The 17,347-nt window shown below is 40.7% G+C and overlaps 1 long non-coding RNA gene across 1 annotated transcript; it reads left to right on the plus strand.

Moving 5' to 3' along the window:
* The first annotated feature begins 987 nt into the window (after nucleotides 1–987).
* On the plus strand, nucleotides 988–16,887 carry LOC117530353. The gene is made up of 3 exons (XR_004566342.1): nucleotides 988–1,076; nucleotides 15,758–15,761; nucleotides 16,877–16,887. It is a non-coding gene; the product is annotated as an uncharacterized LOC117530353 (long non-coding RNA).
* The last annotated feature ends 460 nt before the right edge of the window (nucleotides 16,888–17,347 follow it).

Genomic DNA, 17,347 nt, shown 5'->3' on the forward strand with positions numbered 1-17,347 from the left:
TAATAATTAAAACACATATCATTGATGTCTTCATAAGATAAGCGCATCAGGTAATTCATGTAAAACATAAAAGGAAGAACAGTAATCCGCATTATTTAATTACTTCCTGGTGTAAAGTCTAGGTGGAGGCTAAATCCGCTCTTTATAACAGGAATTAAGTATCATAAATTGTGGTGTTTTTTATGTTTTTGCTCCGTTGCTGTGTGCATGCCTTTCCACCTGCTCGCACTGTGTTTGTGCGTGTGAACACGAGCATGCACGAAACCATCAGCGCGGTATTGTGCATGCTTGTGTGACCGTGTATCCCTCCTGACAGCAGGTGGGAATGTTTCGCTTTTCCCCCATTTTGTTTTTTGTTCACCGATTTTCAGCCAGTTTCTGCTTCTTTCACCCAATTTGGTGTTATGTGTGAAGGGGCCCTTACTCAAGATACGAGAAGTGGGGCAGGAGAAAAAAGGCAGTATTTGACAAAAGGATAAAAGCAGATCTACCAGCAGAGATGAAAGAAGACACCACAAAGGCAAAACTACAACTGATTGCTTCTCAAATCCCAAAATATTTAATAGCACAAGAAATTCAAAGTATAAAGGAAGAAACCCAAGAAAAAGCAATGAATGATCACCAGTCACGAGTAGAGCTGGGTATCGATTAAAATTTCAAGAATCGATTCGATTCCGATTCTTAAGATTCAGAATTAATTTTTTCGATTCGATTCAGTTTGATTTGATCCAATATCGATTTGGGTTAGTGTCATTAAAACCTTTTTTTGAGCTGTTACCTGATTGTCTAGACATGCAACATATTAATATGAGTCTTATATTGACATTTGGCAGCAAATTACTGAAGTATTGGTAGTTAGTTAATAATGAAAGACTGGTGAAAATGGAAAGGACCAATCCCCCTCCCAGAATGATAGACAACTAGTATTTTTACAAACACGCTGTTGGTTGGGCAGAATTACTGAACAGATCCAGGTCAGCCAAAAGAGGTTCATTATTAAAAATATGACATTAAGAATTCACCCAAAAGCTGTTGCTGTTGAATAGTACAAATATACTTTTATTTTAATTTTTTCAGTGGAGAAACGGAAAGCATGATGTAGTTAACTTATTCTTCTTAATATGAGCAACAACAAAAGTATTCAGTCAGGGTAAAGTGCTGATAATTAAGTAACCAAACTATCAAATGTAAAGAACAAACATAGCACCTGAGAAAACAAAGTGTCTCATAGTTTTTCTTCTTTCTGTGTGAGAGAAAGAGAGAGAGATGTGTGTATTGTATACAGGTTTGTGTGCGCATAGTAAAAAGTTGATGTACTTCGTTATACTACTTATGTTGTTTTGTTTTGTTTTTTTTGTTGTGAAAGTGTAGTGACACGGACCCACAACAGGGGGCGTAAATGAACGGACAATGAAAGAGTCAAATTTGAACACTTTACTGTTGTGAAAAGCACAACCAAACACAGCAGATTACAGAATATGTACAATAGTCAATTAGCAAAGGTGACGTGTGGGCAGGCTCGAGGATAGAGGACGTCTGTCCTGAGAAGAACCGGAACCACACGATTTCCTCCGCCACCGAACCTGGAGAATACTGGAGCCGCCAAATCCCAAACACCCCAGGTGGCCACTGTCTCCGCTTGTCGGATCTGGTACTGCTGGCGAGGAGCAGAGACAATCAGATGTGGGTGTGTGAACACCCAGTAACAACAACGGTGGGAATTCCACCTCCACCTCTAACACACACTCGTGCAGTGTCTGAGTAACCACTTATCTGGATATGCAGGCTGAGAAGGTTACCTCCTAAGGTAGACGATATCTCGGCAACGAGGTGGAGATGACGTCCGGTCTTTATGGAGTGGGATGATGAAGTGTAGATGGGTGACAGCTGTCAAGAGATAATGAGCGACAGCTGTCACTCCCGGCTGTGTCCGTGGCGGCAGCGCCCTCTCGTGCCTGAAGTCCGCACTTCAGGCAGGGCGCCCTCTGGTGGTGGGCCAGCAGTACCTCCTCTTCTGGCGGCCCACACAACATTTTTAGTTTTTTTAATTAGGACTTTTACTTTTACTCTATTATAATTAGCAGTAGTGAGTGGAGGTAGCAGCGTGTGTGCTTGTCGTTTGCGCCGGTGTCCACCATCCAGGTCCCAGGTCCCTGGTGGCATCAGAGGTCCAATCCAGCTCCTCAGCGGCATCGGAGCCCAGCTAGGCCCGCGCCAAACAGGCCCACAAACTACTCCATTCAGAAACCAATATGTCCTTAAAAACGCTTCAAAAAGATATGGAAGAATTAAAGGAGTCCATGAATATGTTGTCCACAGAAATGGCTTCTTTAACAAAGCAAAATCACATCATTACAGAACTACTGGGAGAAATTAAACAGTTAAAACATCAGAACTCTGAACAAGAACAAAAAAATTCTATATCTGGAAAATCAGGTGTCTGACTTGGAACAATATTCACGCATGAACGATGTCATCATCTCTGGACTAAAAATTACACAAGGAACTATTCACAAGCTGTAGCAGGAGTTAGTTCTGATGATGGTGGACATGAAGAAACCACGGAGGAACAGGTGACTGCTTTCCTTCATAGTAAACATAGTTCTTAATAAGGAAAACATCGAAGTATGTCACACCCTGCCGACCCGTGACAAGAGATCCACTCCAGTAATCATCATCCTCTTCACAAGAATAATCAGATAACTTAAAAGTTATCTTCGATAAAGATAAAACAATAAACCACCCAAAAATGTATCAGAAGTTACAGATAACCGATAACAGATAAATTCCAATATTATCTCTGGCACATTTACAGCTACTAGTAAAACAAATTTAAGAGCTTCTAATAATATTAAAAATGACAACAGACCCAAACAATAAGACCACACTTTTTTCTTTCAACGGTTTGCCCCAGCTGGAAGCTCTTGTTTATTACAGCCTTCCCAACACAGAGGCACTCTGACAGCTGCCGTAAAGCCAACTCTCTATCAATGGCAAAGCTCCGGTCATGCGGAGGTATTTATCTAATAGATTACAATTTGTTCATGTAAATGGGGAATCTTCTTCACAGACTAAGGTTAATTATGGAGTTCCACAAGGTTCTGTGCTAGGACCAATTTTATTCACTTTATACATGTTTCCCTTAGGCAGTATTATTAGACGGCATTGCTTAAATTTTCATTGTTACGCAGATGATACCCAGCTTTATCTATCCATGAAGCCAGAGGACACACACCAATTAGCTAAACTGCAGGATTGTCTTACAGACATAAAGACATGGATGACCTCTAATTCCCTGCTTTTAAACTCAGATAAAACTGAAGTTATTGTACTTGGCTCCACAAATGATCATTATCAGGTGACCCTGAACCATCCCTTAGTTATGCTGCTATAGACTTAGACTGCTGGGGGGTTCCCATGATGCACTGAGTGTTTCTTTCTCTTTTTGCTCTGTATGCACCACTCTGTATTTAATCATTAGTGATTGATCTCTGCTCTCTTCCACAGCATGTTTTTTCCTGATTCTGTCCCCTCAGCCCCAACCAGTCCCAGCAGAAGACTGCCCCTCCCTGAGCCAGGTTCTGCTGGAGGTTTCTTCCTGTTAAAAGGGAGTTTTTCCTTCCCACTGTCGCCAAGTGCTTGCTCACAGGGGGTCGTTTTGACTGTTGGGGTTTTTCTGTAATTATTGTATGGCTTTTGCCTTACAATATAAAGCGCCTTGGGGCAACTGTTTGTTGTGATTTGGCGCTATATAAATAAAATTGATTTGATTTGATTTGGTTAAGGTGTTGGGCTTGAGTCCAGAAGATCATGGGTTCAAATCCCCGCCGCAAGGCCTTTAATCCCCTATTGCTCCCGGTGTGTAGTGAGCGCCTTGTATGGCAGCACCCTGACATCGGGGTGAATGTGAGGCATAATTGTAAAGCGCTTTGAGCGTCTGATGCAGATGGAAAAGCGCTATATAAATGCAGTCCATTTACCATTTACCATTTATTGATCAATACTGGTTTACTTGCTACTATTGTTCCTCTCATTCTCGACCTCTGTCTTCCTGTTACTCCTCCTCCCCCTCAGTGAGGAGTTGTCTGTTAGCCTGAGGGATGAAGGAGTTTTTCACTCTGTTGGTCCTGCACTTGGGAAGGAACAGTCTGTGGCTGAAGACCATCCTCTGGTTGCTGATGATGGTGTGCAGAGGTGGAATGAAGTCACTGTCAAGTCATTCTCAAGTCATCAATCTGCAAATACCAAGTTATGTCCCATGTCAGCTTGCAAGCAATTTGTGGTCATTATGGCGTGAGACTTGGGACTTGCTGATTCATGACTTGAAAGTGACTTGATGGTGACTTTGTCCCTGGCAGAGGGTGACTGGCATCATCCATAATGGCGTATACATGGCGGTATTGTATCACTTCTTGTTCCGGAGCACAGCGGTGTTTTTCTGTATCTGTTAGCTGTTTGATCTGCGCAGTTAGATTGATCTAGTTATCTAGATTACGATTTGTTTCCCAGTGTAATCTTTACGTGCCTTAACTAAAGCACTCCTTCTGCTGAATCACCTCTAAATTATTTACACATTATTCGCTTTGCGTGTTTTTAGGAATCCGCTAGCTTAGCGTAGCTACTAGCTCTTAGCCGATTTAGCATGGCGGCTTCTCCTGTCTCTCCCGCACTTTTCTGCTCTGGGTGTGAAATGTTTAGTTATTCCTCGGCCTCCTTTAGCAGTAATGGTACTTGTAATAAGTGTAGCTTATTCGTAGCTTTGGAGGCCAGGCTGGGCGAATTGGAGACTCGGCTCCGCACCGTGGAAAATTCTACAGCTAGCAAGGCCCCTGTAGTCGGTGCGGACCAAGGTAGCTTAGCCGCCGTTAGTTCCCCCCTGGCAGATCCCGAGCAGCCGGGAAAGCAGGCCGACTGGGTGACTGTGAGGAGGAAGCGTAGCCCTAAACAGAAGCCCCGTGTACACCGCCAACCCGTTCACATCTTTAACCGTTTTTCCCCACTCGACGATACACCCGCCGAGGATCAAACTCTGGTTATTGGCGACTCTGTTTTGAGAAATGTGAAGTTAGCGACACCAGCAACCATAGTCAATTGTCTTCCGGGGGCCAGAGCAGGCGACATTGAAGGAAATTTGAAACTGCTGGCTAAGGCTAAGCGTAAATTTGGTAAGATTGTAATTCACGTCGGCAGTAATGACACCCGGTTACGCCAATCGGAGGTCACTAAAATTAACATTGAATCGGTGTGTAACTTTGCAAAAACAATGTCGGACTCTGTAGTTTTCTCTGGGCCCCTCCCCAATCAGACCGGGAGTGACATGTTTAGCCGCATGTTCTCCTTGAATTGCTGGCTGTCTGAGTGGTGTCCAAAAAATGAGGTGGGCTTCATAGATAATTGGCAAAGCTTCTGGGGAAAACCTGGTCTTGTTAGGAGAGACGGCAGCCATCCCACTTTGGATGGAGCAGCTCTCATTTCTAGAAATCTGGCCAATTTTCTTAAATCCTCCAAACCGTGACTATCCAGGGTTGGGACCAGGAAGCAGAGTTGTAGTCTTACACACCTCTCTGCAGCTTCTCTCCCCCTGCCATCCCCTCATTACCCCATCCCCGTAGAGACGGTGCCTGCTCCCAGACTACCAATAACCAGCAAAAATCTATTTAAGCATAAAAATTCAAAAAGAAAAAATAATATAGCACCTTCAACTGCACCACAGACTAAAACAGTTAAATGTGGTCTATTAAACATTAGGTCTCTCTCTTCTAAGTCCCTGTTGGTAAATGATATAATAATTGATCAACATATTGATTTATTCTGCCTAACAGAAACCTGGTTACAGCAGGATGAATATGTTAGTTTAAATGAGTCAACACCCCCGAGTCACACTAACTGTCAGAATGCTCGTAGCACGGGCCGGGGTGGAGGATTAGCAGCAATCTTCCATTCCAGCTTATTAATTAATCCAAAACCCAGACAGAGCTTTAATTCATTTGAAAGCTTGTCTCTTAGTCTTGTCCATCCAAATTGGAAGTCCCAAAAACCAGTTTTATTTGTTATTATCTATCGTCCACCTGGTCGTTACTGTGAGTTTCTCTGTGAATTTTCAGACCTTTTGTCTGACTTAGTGCTTAGCTCAGATAAGATAATTATAGTGGGCGATTTTAACATCCACACAGATGCTGAGAATGACAGCCTCAACACTGCATTTAATCTATTATTAGACTCTATTGGCTTTGCTCAAAAAGTAAATGAGTCCACCCACCACTTTAATCATATCTTAGATCTTGTTCTGACTTATGGTATGGAAATAGAAGACTTAACAGTATTCCCTGATAACTCCCTTCTGTCTGATCATTTCTTAATAACATTTACATTTACTCTGATGGACTACCCAGCAGTGGGGAATAAGTTTCATTACACTAGAAGTCTTTCAGAAAGCGCTGTAACTAGGTTTAAGGATATGATTCCTTCTTTATGTTCTCTAATGCCATATACCAACACAGTGCAGAGTAGCTACCTAAACTCTGTAAGGGAGATAGAGTATCTCGTCAATAGTTTTACATCCTCATTGAAGACAACTTTGGATGCTGTAGCTCCTCTGAAAAAGAGAGCTTTAAATCAGAAGTGTCTGACTCCGTGGTATAACTCACAAACTCGTAGCTTAAAGCAGATAACCCGTAAGTTGGAGAGGAAATGGCGTCTCACTAATTTAGAAGATCTTCACTTAGCCTGGAAAAAGAGTCTGTTGCTCTATAAAAAAGCCCTTCGTAAAGCTAGGACATCTTTCTACTCATCACTAATTGAAGAAAATAAGAACAACCCCAGGTTTCTTTTCAGCACTGTAGCCAGGCTGACAAAGAGTCAGAGCTCTATTGAGCTGAGTATTCCATTAACTTTAACTAGTAATGACTTCATGACTTTCTTTGCTAACAAAATTTTAACTATTAGAGAAAAAATTACTCATAACCATCCCAAAGACGTATCGTTATCTTTGGCTGCTTTCAGTGATGCCGGTATTTGGTTAGACTCTTTCTCTCCGATTGTTCTGTCTGAGTTATTCTCATTAGTTACTTCATCCAAACCATCAACATGTTTATTAGACCCCATTCCTACCAGGCTGCTCAAGGAAGCCCTACCATTATTTAATGCTTCGATCTTAAATATGATCAATCTATCTTTGTTAGTTGGCTATGTACCACAGGCTTTTAAGGTGGCAGTAATTAAACCATTACTTAAAAAGCCATCACTTGACCCAGCTATCTTAGCTAATTATAGGCCAATCTCCAACCTTCCTTTTCTCTCAAAAATTCTTGAAAGGGTAGTTGTAAAACAGCTAACTGATCATCTGCAGAGGAATGGTCTATTTGAAGAGTTTCAGTCAGGTTTTAGAATTCATCATAGTACAGAAACAGCATTAGTGAAGGTTACAAATGATCTTCTTATGGCCTCGGACAGTGGACTCATCTCTGTGCTTGTTCTGTTAGATCTCAGTGCTGCTTTTGATACTGTTGACCATAAAATTTTATTACAGAGATTAGAGCATGCCATAGGTATTAAAGGCACTGCGCTGCGGTGGTTTGAATCATATTTGTCTAATAGATTACAATTTGTTCATGTAAATGGGGAATCTTCTTCACAGACTAAAGTTAATTATGGAGTTCCACAAGGTTCTGTGCTAGGACCAATTTTATTCACTTTATACATGCTTCCCTTAGGCAGTATTATTAGACGGTATTGCTTAAATTTTCATTGTTACGCAGATGATACCCAGCTTTATCTATCCATGAAGCCAGAGGACACACACCAATTAGCTAAACTGCAGGATTGTCTTACAGACATAAAGACATGGATGACCTCTAATTTCCTGCTTTTAAACTCAGATAAAACTGAAGTTATTGTACTTGGCCCCACAAATCTTAGAAACATGGTGTCTAACCAGATCCTTACTCTGGATGGCATTACCCTGACCTCTAGTAATACTGTGAGAAATCTTGGAGTCATTTTTGATCAGGATATGTCATTCAAAGTGCATATTAAACAAATATGTAGGACTGCTTTTTTGCATTTACGCAATATCTCTAAAATCAGAAAGGTCTTGTCTCAGAGTGATGCTGAAAAACTAATTCATGCATTTATTTCCTCTAGGCTGGACTATTGTAATTCATTATTATTAGGTTGTCCTAAAAGTTCCCTAAAAAGCCTTCAGTTAATTCAAAATGCTGCAGCTAGAGTACTGACGGGGACTAGAAGGAGAGAGCATATCTCACCCATATTGGCCTCTCTTCATTGGCTTCCTGTTAATTCTAGAATAGAATTTAAAATTCTTCTTCTTACTTATAAGGTTTTGAATAATCAGGTCCCATCTTATCTTAGGGACCTCGTAGTACCATATTACCCCAATAGAGCGCTTCGCTCTCAGACTGCAGGCTTACTTGTAGTTCCTAGGGTTTGTAAGAGTAGAATGGGAGGCAGAGCCTTCAGCTTTCAGGCTCCTCTCCTGTGGAACCAGCTCCCAATTCAGATCAGGGAGACAGACACCCTCTCTACTTTTAAGATTAGGCTTAAAACTTTCCTTTTTGCTAAAGCTTATAGTTAGGGCTGGATCAGGTGACCCTGAACCATCCCTTAGTTATGCTGCTATAGACGTAGACTGCTGGGGGGTTCCCATGATGCACTGTTTCTTTTTCTTTTTGCTCTGTATGCACCACTCTGCATTTAATCATTAGTGATCGATCTCTGCTCCCCTCCACAGCATGTCTTTTTCCTGGTTCTCTCCCTCAGCCCCAACCAGTCCCAGCAGAAGACTGCCCCTCCCTGAGCCTGGTTCTGCTGGAGGTTTCTTCCTGTTAAAAGGGAGTTTTTCCTTCCCACTGTAGCCAAGTGCTTGCTCACAGGGGGTCGTTTTGACCGTTGGGGTTTTACATAATTATTGTATGGCCTTGCCTTACAATATAAAGCGCCTTGGGGCAACTATTTGTTGTGATTTGGCGCTATATAAAAAAAATTGATTGATTGATTGATTGATAATGTCCAGCAGTTTGTCCAGTGTCCCCCCGGCCAACCACAGAGCCAGCCCACCTGATCAGTTTCTCCAGCATGGATGTGCCCCCCCACAGCACACCACGGTGTGAAAGAGGACGCTGGCTTTTGAAGATTTTTTTATTGTAATAAATGTAAACAAAATCACTATCTTTTTATTTATAGCTTGTAGTGTAACTAAACTCACATCAGACATCAATTAGCTCCCTCTAATGTATGACTGCACTCAGTTTTGAAAAATGTTGTGAAAAAGTTTGGAGACTTATTCATTGTTTAAATTTTCAATTTCATCAATGCTATCAGGTGTACTGACACAAAATCCACAGCACACATCAGGGTCTCCTGCTGGTTATACTACAACATTCAGTTTAGATTTTTTTTTTTTTTTGCATAGTTTTGAAGAATTTGTTTAAATAGTGTCCAGCGACCCTGAGAGAAGGAATTTAGAATTTAAGGGGTACGTTTTATTTTAAAATTGCAGGCGCTATGACGACTAGGAGGTGCTTCTGTGTCTCCATTTGTGGCCCAAAAAATGGAATAATTTACTGGAGAAACTTAAGCAATGTCCAGATATTAACCGGTTCAAACATTTATACAGACAAATGGTATTTTCTAGATATGTATTAGTTTAATATTGTTGAGTTGTGTTATATGTAGATGCTGTTGTACTGGAACCTTCGTTTTTTTTGGGGGGTTTTTTTTTAGTTGTCTGGAGAAATACTTGACTTCTTTTATCTGTAACTATGTGCTGCTGTTGTTCAGGTTGTGTTGGATATAAATGTCTATGAACAGGCATACATATATGCCTGTTTGATTTTATACAGGAGGGTAGGCGTGGATAAGCGTTGCTTCTGCCTACGCCTTTAGGCACCATGTATTTGGTTTATTTTCTTATATTTCTTTTCGTCTTTGACTTTTCTGTTATGAGTTTGGTCATTTGTATATGAGCGAAATTCTGTTATGCATGAGTGTCTAATAATAATAATAATAATGATAATAATAATAGTCAATAGGATCATTGTTATAAGGTGACTTTGAGATGGAGGAACATTTAAAGGAAAAGTAGTAAGTACAGTGGGATGGATGGTCTAGTTCAGCTGTACCTTAATATGAAATATACGAATATGATTCAAATATTTACAGATGGATCTAAAGATCCAGTTACAGGAAAAAGGAGCGGTGCTTTACATTCCCCATGCAGTTTCATAAGTTTCAATGGCAGCATTAACCTCTTAAGCCCTAGAGCCTATTTTACCAAACTCACATACCCATTCATTATGATTTATTTCTCAGCGTATACAAGGTCAAGAATGCAAAAGTTTGGATCAGCTAAAAGACAGGTCCTAGGGGATGTTGTGGATGCAAAAAAACTGAAAGTAAATAATACTTGGCAAAAGTAAATTAGTTTTTTTTTCCCCAAAAAATGAATTCCAATTTATGTCTTTATTTGCTTCGCGTTTCAGCTGTGGTTAGTTGATATGTGATTGAAGTGGATACTTTTGTAGAGGAGACTTCACTTGACATTTTGATGTATAATAAGTGTATGTTGGTGTCAGCATTGGTTAGTTATGAGTGTTCAAATGTTCCAACACAGGGCAAGTCCCCAAATTTGGGGACTCTAGGGTTTAAGAGGTTAATCAGCATTTCAAATGGAAAATCTGTTTGCAGGCCAAACATGATCAATGAGATTCTTCAAAGCTTATGTAAACAAGAATAACAGAATATTTCAGTATGTTTCATGTGAGTTCCATCTCATTCTGGAACTGAGGACAATGTAGTAGTAGATCAGCTTGTAAAAGCAGCTCTGAAGTCAGAAATACAGATCCACATTCCACTTAGTAAATCTGAAATCAAAATGATCACCAAGACAGAAATGTACAAAGCGTGACAAAAGCAGTGAGACAGGGAATCTAAGGGTCAGTTTTTACATAAAATTCAGGGACAGGATGTATCAAGGAGACTGTAGAGATGGAGTCACAGGGAACAAAAAGTAATCACATGACTACTACGTATGTCACACAGGTTTAAATCAAACTCTCAACCTCACTGGGAAACATGAAAACGAGATCCAGCAGAAGGGAGTGTTGAGCACGTGTTACTGGAGTGACAAGAATATAACAGACAAAGAAGAAGAATATTAGAATTAAATGTCTGAACACTAGGACAGAACAGTTTAACACTTCAGCGATTACTTTCTTTTTCTACACTTACACCACCAGCTTGAAGGCATGTATTGGCATATTTAAAGGGAACAGGGTTACTCTCAACAGAAGAACCGTGTAATTTCCTCCCCCTCCCTTATCTCCACATTTCCTCTTTAATACAACACACATCAAACTTCATAAAGGCGCAATAGGGCGAATTAATAGACTTCATTAATGTTCTACTCCCTAACAGGTGGTGGCGGTAATGCACCACGTCGGTTTGCAAACCGCCAAAATCTTGCTATTAGGAAGAAGAAGAAGAAGAACGAAGGAGAACTTTCCGAGGCTAAAGCTAGTTAGCTGGAGATGCTGGAAACTCTTCTCTGAACAGATCAAACTTGTGATCCTTGAATATGTTTTTTGAAGAGCTCCAGAAGCACAAAGGTCGACAGTAAACCGGAAGAAGAAGAAAAGGCGAAGTTAGCGCCAAAAGGTGAAACAGCTGAGAAGGTTGTTGAAACAGCGGCTAACTGCTGCTAATGCTGAGATATTTGAGTTGGTAGAAACATGAAACATCGCAGAGCAGCAAGAAGAAACGAGTGGATTTAAAGATGAGAAGAAACTAGTCAACGTGCTCGATACTGTTTTTCAAGCCTGAAGTTCGCTGATCCAGAGCAGGTTTGTTCACTAAACTTTATGTTTTGTATTCAGGTCTCTGCCTAAACAATGGAAACGTGGCGCTGCATCAGGTTCTCAGCGCCATCATGGTGATTTTCAAGTTTAGGGTACTCTGTGCTTTCTCAGATAATTTCGCTTAAATTAATTGAAATTCGTTTTTTTCGGTCATGCAGAGTGATTTCTTTTGTCTCATTGATTTCCTGTCCTGATCGTTCAACATGCAAGACTCACGTGTTCTAACAAGGATTTTTTCGCAAATGGGTTAGAAAAATCACATAAAAAACCCGGGGATTTGGGGGCCACGTAGGTGGCACCCCGCTGGATGGGCTTATAAAGGGCCGCCAGGTACTTAAGCTCACAGTAACACCCAAATCATGAGCTCATAACATTTATTAAAACTAAAATATACATGTACATTTCTGTCATAGATTTGATGAAAGAATTCTCAGGCAGTAACTTAAATTCTGTTACGGGGGGGGGGTCTTGAAGGTAACTGGATAAGTCATAGACAAAAAAAGACCATTCATAGACAGATTTCCTGAACGAAATCAAGTCATACTTCTGAGAGATCACACCTGTTATTATATCTGTTATGTTTTATATAGAAATATAATGTATTCATTAGTATTATATAAATATTTATTTATAGCCTGTTAATGATGACAAACAGTTTTTATGAACAAAATGCTGCTTGTTGCCTGTAAGGTGGTGTTAGTTTGACACAGTTCCCTGGGTGTGATGAGCCAAACAGAACCGCTTTATTAAAGATATTAAATAGGCATGCAAGCAGCTTGTACTGTTTTGTTGTTGCATTTATCGATTTTTGAGAGAGAAATGTTTGCAAAGCACTTGAAGTCCAAGACAGATTTCCCTTTGGGGACAATAAAGTATACGAGGTCTGTTAGAAAAGTATCCGACCTTTTTATTTTTTTCAAAAACCTGATGGATTTGAATCATGTGTGCTTGCATGAGCCAAACTTGAACCTTCGTGCGCATGCGTGATTTTTTTCACACTTGTTGGTTGCATCATTTGCTTGTAAGCAGCCTTTGTGTGAGGATGGGTGGAGTCTCTCGTCATTTTTTCTTCTAATGGAAATGGCGGAATGACTGGAGCAGTGCGACTGCATCAAATTTTGCCACAAACTGGGCAATAGCCAGGTGGAAACCATTCGGATTATTCAGACGGCTTTCGGTGATGATCCTCTGGGCATCACACAGATTAAGGAGCGGTACATCCGGTTTAAAGATGGCCACACAACGGTGGAAGGCGCGCCACGCTCCGATCGGCATCAACACGCTGAAACGACAGGGTCATTTCCAAAGTGAACGCTGTGGTGATGTGGGACCGCCGTGTGATTATCCGAGAAATTGCGGAAGAGGTGGACATCAGCACTTTTTCGGCACATTCCACTGTGAAAGAAGATTTTGCCATGAAAAGAGTGGCGGCGAAATTCATCGGCACGAAGCTGATGGCACAGCAACAGCGCCTCTGTGTTGAAGTCTCACAGGACAGGATGCAGTCGCACTGCTCCAGTCATTCCGCCATTTCCTTGCAAAGAAAAAATGACGAGAGACTCCACCCGTCCTCACACAAAGGCTGCTTACAAGCAAATGACGCAACCGACAGGCGTGAAAAAAAAATCACACATGCGCACGAAGGTTCAAGGTTGGCTCATGCAAGCACACATGATTCAAATCCATCAGGTTTTTGAAAAAATAAAAAGGTAAAAAAAAAAAAAAAACTTTTCTAACAGACTTCATATAGTATCGTATTGCTTTAGATCACAGCCCCTCCACGGGCTGCAAACCCTCCTACAGCCGGTGAGAAAATATCTGCCTTTTTTCCCTGTGTTGAAACAGGAAGTGAACTTACAAGCGTGCTCATTGGTCGGCTGTGGTTGGGCGCATATGCTCGCGTATTTGCTTTATTGATCCAACGGTTAGGCGTATAGCCACTCTGTATGTATGTATGTGTTTACAGTGTTTGCAAAATACCTGTCTACAGTCTTGGCCATATCAGAATATTCTATTACTATTAATCCAAATATGAATATTAAAATACGACAAACCAGTTGTCCTTTATCATAGCTACATGAAAGACTTTTTCAGAAAAAAAGTGAGAAAATCAGTCTTGTATTCAGAGAGTTATAATGAATTAAATGCGCTGTGCCTGTCGAACAGCACTGAGTGGAGCTGGTCAGATGACCGGTCTAAGATGGCAGCCCCGCGGCTCGTCTGCGCCAATAGGCAGTAGCAGTCGATGCGGCCGCTACGCTTTATGTCTGTGGTCAACACATACTGCTGATAGATCACATCTGTGTTAAAGGAATTGTCACTTATACAACCCCTGGCAAAAATTATGGAATCACCGGCCTCTGAGGATGTTCATTCAGTTGTTTAATTTTGTAGAAAAAAAGCAGATCACAGACATGACACAAAACTAAAGTCATTTCAAATGTCAACTTTCTGGCTTTAAGAAACACTATAAGAAATCAAGAAAAAAAATTGTGGCAGTCAGTAACGGTTACTTTTTTAGACTAAGCAGAGGGAAAAATATGGACTCACTCAATTCTGAGGAATAAATTATGGAATCACCCTGTAAATTTTCATCACCAAAACTAACACCTGCATCAAATCAGATCTGCTCGTTAGTCTGCATCTAAAAAGGAGTGGACTGAAATGAATCATGGCTCCAACATGAGAGATGTCAATTGAAACAAAGGAGAGGATTCTCAAACTCTTAAAAGAGGGTAAATCATCATGCAGTGTTGCAAAAGATGTTGGTTGTTCACAATCAGCTGTGTCTAAACTCTGGACCAAATACAAACATGGGAAGGTTGTTAAAGGCAAACATACTGGTAGACCAAGGAAGACATCAAAGCGTCAAGACAGAAAACTTAAAGCAATATGTCTCAAAAATCAAAAATGCACAACAAAACAAATGAGGAACGAATGGGAGGAAACTGGAGCCAACGTCTGTGACCGAACTGTAAGAAACCGCCTAAAGGAAATGGGATTTACATACAGAAAAGCTAAACGAAAGCCATCATTAACACCTAAAAAGAAAAAAAACAAGGTTACAATGGGCTAAGGAAAAGCAATCGTGGACTGTGGATGACTGGATGAAAGTCATATTCAGTGATGAATCTCGAATCTGCATTGGGCAAGGTGATGATGCTGAAACTTTTGTTTGGTGCCATTCCAATGAGATTTATAAAGATGACTGCCTGAAGAGAACATGTAAATGTCCACAGTCATTGATGATATGGGGCTGCATGTCAGGTAAAGGCACTGGGGAGATGGCTGTCATTACATCATCAATAAATGCACAAGTTTACGTTGATGTTTTGGACACTTTTCGTATCCCATCAATTGAAAGGATGTTTGGGGATGATGAAATAATTTCTCAAGATGATAATGCATCTTGCCATAGAGCAAAAACTGTGAAAACATTCCTTGCAAAAAGACACATAGGGTCAATGTCATGGCCTGCAAATAGTCCGGATCTTAATCCAATTGAAAATCTGTGGTGGGAGTTGAAGAAAATGGTCCATGACAAGGCTCCAACCTGCAAAGCTGATCTGGCAACAGCAGTCAGAGAACGTTGGAGCCAGATTGATGAAGAGTACTGTTTGTCACTCATTAAGTACATGCCTCAGAGACTGCAAGCTGTTATAAAAGCCAGAGGTGGTGCAACAAAACACTAGTGATGTGTTGGAGCGTTCTTTTTTTTCATGATTCCATAATTTTTTCCTCAGAATTGAGTGATTCCATTTTTTTTTTTTTTTTCCCTCTGCTTGGTCTAAAAAAAGTAACCGTTACTGACTGCCACAATTTTTTTTCCTGATTTCTTATAGTGTTTCTTAAAGCCAGAAAGTTGCCATTTGAAATGACTTTAGTTTTGTGTCATGTCTGTGATCTGCTTTTTTACTACAAAATTAAACAACTGAATGAACATCCTCCGAAGCCGGTGATTCCATAATTTTTGCCAGGGGTTGTAAAAAGAGAGCTGCACCAGACATAAAAATCAGTATGGAGCTGGAGCTAACTCCATGGAATAAGTGAGCTCAGCATCACCAGTACACATACGCGGCGCACTTCCGGTCAGCGGCTATTGGCACAAACAAAGCCATGTGCCCAGCTGTCAGTGCTTGAGCCAGTACACATATCGTCTGACTTCACTCTAAGCACACACGTTTGTGGGACATTGTACAGCTGATACAGCTTATAAAGGTCTTATTTTCTAATCTGATGCTGCCGCAGCACAGTGCTGATGAAAGCTGTGTCCCATGCTTGATTGCACTTTGAACGCTCAAAGTCAGCAGTCAACTGCTACATTTCTACCTCAGCCTCCTCCCTCTACTGTACTGGGAAACATTTATTATGCTTACTTTTGATGAGAAATGGCATTTACCGCATGCAGTAGTGAGCGATATTACATTGATTACGCCTCCGCCGTCAGGCATGTGCATTTGTTTGTCCCGATGCCTTCCCATCAGCCCCCGCGCGCCCAAGATGCTGAAAACACTTATATCCCTGCTTCACAGTCCACAGTCATCACCTGGCCATCATCTGAGACAGTGGTGTTTTAATAAATAATGAATGATTCTTTATATGTCTATGAATGGTTCTTGGTTTGTCTATGAATAGTCCTCACCTATGAATAGTCTTTTTTTTCTTTTTTGTCTGCGAATGGTCTTTTTTGTGTCTATGAATGGTCTGTAAACCATCTTGACCCTCTACATAGTGGAAAAGCCCCTTTCACAGTATGAAAGTATACATTACTTGAAACCTCAGTGTTGGTCTGAGAGTCTCATCACAATGCATGTGTTTTTAGGCACTACAAGTAAATGCATGTAATAAGTTGTGTTTCAAGATGCTAATCATGTTGTCTGCAGTCTAAATTTGTAAAAGTCAAAAGTATATGAACAGCAGGTATAATATAATACCAGGATAAATTTAAAAATTAACATATATGAAACTCTCAAAATACCTGCTGTTGAAATCAGAAGCAGCAGGTCCACAATCAATGTAGAGAAATGATCATTTTCTCGCTACACACCTTCAAAAACAATGTAGGTTGGTTTCTTGTCCTTTCACTTTTACTCAGTTTGAACCTATGACCTTTTCATTTTAGAGGATGTAGTAGGGCACATCAAATCCTGTTTCTTTTGTGACCCTGTCTCCCCATGATTTTTTTAAAAGAAATTTTGTGGTGCATCGGGCAGCTGGTGCTGGCAATTTTAAATCGTAGTTTCTTCTGGGGTGCTTCTGGCAAAATTCAAACATACAGTGGTCTATTGGCTATTGGTGTAACAAATAGCCAATTTGTTACTAAGTGATTTCATACTTGCACATTTACTCTGTTCACTGGGCACTTTGATGCACATTTGCACAGTGGACTGCACTCAGCACTTTAACAACTTTTTGCACATTTGAGCATATGCCCCTGTCCTGGTCGCACTTCACTGGTTGCCGATTCATTTTAG

This window comes from Thalassophryne amazonica, chromosome 18 (genome assembly GCF_902500255.1).
Source record: "Thalassophryne amazonica chromosome 18, fThaAma1.1, whole genome shotgun sequence".
Taxonomy (NCBI): Eukaryota; Metazoa; Chordata; class Actinopteri; order Batrachoidiformes; family Batrachoididae; genus Thalassophryne; species Thalassophryne amazonica.